General features: G+C 39.8%; 1 long non-coding RNA gene across 2 annotated transcripts; it reads left to right on the top strand.

Annotated features, from left to right (window-relative positions):
- Positions 268-2,539, top strand: LOC109717822. 2 transcript variants are annotated; one of them, XR_002218318.1, is made up of 4 exons: positions 268-310; positions 408-477; positions 594-657; positions 2,520-2,539. It is a non-coding gene; the product is annotated as an uncharacterized LOC109717822 (long non-coding RNA). The 2 variants fall into 2 exon arrangements; XR_002218317.1 differs by lacking the exon at positions 2,520-2,539 and having other exon boundaries at positions 594-1,191.

Below are 2,751 nucleotides of genomic sequence, written 5' to 3'. Positions count from 1 at the left end.
TTTCCGTTATCGGCGTTCTATTCGTCGATTTGATTATTGATTTTGAGTTTTGCTTCCAACTGACTTAAACTGAGAATTCAGCTATTAAATATGAGTTAATTAGCTGTGAATGAACCTCCTTAGACCTGGGATAAGCTACTTTAAAGCTTATTAGAGATGTTCCGCTATTTATGAAGTTATGTCGGACTATACGCGGATTAATCGAGCGAATTGATGCAGTTTGAGCTTTTATCTTCCCAGCAGGTTTGCGAATCACAGTAAGCTCTTTTGGTAACCTGGGAGGCTAGTTTAGAAGGTATTCTACCCTGAGGTAAGCAAGAATTTCAGTTAGAGGGCTGAAATTGCAGGAATTCGACTAGTATAGCTTATAAGCGACTATAATGACGTTGTTTTGGTATTGTTCGCAGCAAGACGGTATTTGACTCTTGGACTGTCTTTGACTGGCATTGGAGGGCCTTTTGGGAAACTTAATTTGAGGTATTAACTGAACCCAAAATAGGGATTCAAGTTATTACTTTGTACTAAGTGCAAATTGTACCGAAATTGGACATTTCGGCCGTAGTTTTGATACGCTTTTCGTGTTTCGTTTTCAGCAGCGTCGAGGCTTCATTGAGCAGGGTTCGTGACTCCTTTTGGCTGGATTGAGCTTGGTGATAGGTGGGTCGGACCTTCCCGAAATGGGTGAATTTTCCTCTATGTCTCCTTTGACATCTGAGTTGAAGTTATTCCATATGCATGTGAATATTTATATAGTTCCGGGCATTGCGACATGCATTGATGTGTAGATCATATCGGATATGATAGCATCGGTAAATGGTAATTACAGACTTATGACTTGTCCATTCTACATGGTTACCTGTTAAGTACTATGGATTCATGACACTAGCAGCTGACATATGCAATTTTGGCTTGTTGTTATCCACGAGGATAGAATGGTAAGTTTGTGAATGGACTAATTAGTTCTGTTGAACAACAAAGAGATGGATGCATTTAGGAATGAGCTATGCAATGGTATGTATAATTGCTATACTCTGAAAGATCAGGTAAAGGCCTTTGTTTGGCATATGCATTTCTAATTGTAGAATGAATGGCATAGAGATCATGTGAAGAGTGTTTTATCGCTTGTTTTACTTGCTTGCATTACCTTGTTAGTTTCTACTTTCACATGATAGCCTTGTATTATGGTATATGTTCTAGTAAGTAACGAGACTTTCATATGATGGCATAACTTGAATGATTATTCAACTGAATATAATCTAGTAAATAACTAGATTTGGATATGATAACGTACTTGTATAGTCAAGTAGAGATTTATATTGGACTACAGGATATGTGCCATGAGTCTATGAATTATGAATAGAACCTTAGTAAACCACTTTCCTTATGTGTAAGGAGTGGTGAGAGATGGTGAGTGACTGACCAGGTATAGCCGGATAGAATCACTAGTGTGATGTAAAGCTTTAACTTGTTAAGTTATCGTAACGACTGAAAGAATCTTGTCAACAAGTTGTTGATAGTGACTTATGATTGGGTACTACAGTGCCGACCTTGGGTCGAGTTGAGATTCCATGTCAGAGACATGATGCTGTTGAGATATTTGTACCCTGGACTATAGCTAGCATGCCATTATGCTCTTTCGTACATGCTTGCGGGGGTCGCGCCCCCCCAAGCCCCGCGTTCCGGAGTGGCTTGAGTTGAGATTCCATGTCAGGGACATGATGTTGTTGTGAGACTGGTACTTTGGACTACGGCTTGCATGCCATTGTGCGCGTTTGCACACGCTTGCGGGGTCGCTCCCCCCCAAGCCAGCACTCCCGAACAGCTTAGCGACAGATGCTCGCAAATGTACGAAGTGAGCGCCGAAATGGAATGCCGTGGGGGAGGCTCATTCCTCGAGTGGGGATGTTGACTACCACGGGGCCATTAGGCACGGCGCAGCTCGAACTTACCTTGTGTAAGTCTGTTAGAAATTGGGTTAGGTCAAGTACTTTAATCTTAGCTGGACATAGTAGTAAAGTACTTTATGTCTTTGGTTAAGTGAACTTATTGATGAACATACTAGAAAGTTGACATCTAAAGTGAGCTTAGTGATGAACAACTTAGAAGTTGACATCATGATTGGTTAGCAACATAATGAATGACATTATGTCTCTTTCTTGCTATGGAACAAGGTAATTACATGATATCATCTGTAATTTCAGTAAAGTGAGTTATCTTGCATACATTCTGATATATGTTTGGTTAAATGGTCAAGTAATATGATTGATAGAATCTATCATGATAACTGATACCTGCAATCTATTGTTATTTATTTATAGTTGAGCGAATAGCATGAGTAGTTTATTTCCATATCTGTTGCATATAGTTGCTTATTGTATTATCTGCATTTACTTGCTTATTTATTGCTACCTACTCATGCCACAGTTGACCTAGTGGTGTACTTCGCCACTCTCGGCGGCTTACCCACTGGGAACTATTGTTTAATAGTTCTCACGCCCTCTTTGTTGTTGTTTTCACAGAGCCTTCCACCGCGGGAAAGGCTAGGGTTTTTGGCGAGGGGTCTGCGACTAGCTAGAGCCTTTTTGGACGTGTACTAGACGATCTCCACCAGTTTATGTAGTTTCGTACAGAGATGTAACTTACATTGTTGTAAATTGTACTATTTTCTTATTTACTGTATTAAGGTTTTGGATTGTATAAGTTTAAACTTTTAAGTCGTGCTCTGATTACCTGGTTAGAATTATATGCTTT

This window comes from Ananas comosus, linkage group 11 (genome assembly GCF_001540865.1).
Source record: "Ananas comosus cultivar F153 linkage group 11, ASM154086v1, whole genome shotgun sequence".
Taxonomy (NCBI): Eukaryota; Viridiplantae; Streptophyta; class Magnoliopsida; order Poales; family Bromeliaceae; genus Ananas; species Ananas comosus.
Note: the sequence above shows the minus strand (reverse complement) of the source record. Positions and strands in the feature narration are given on the sequence as shown.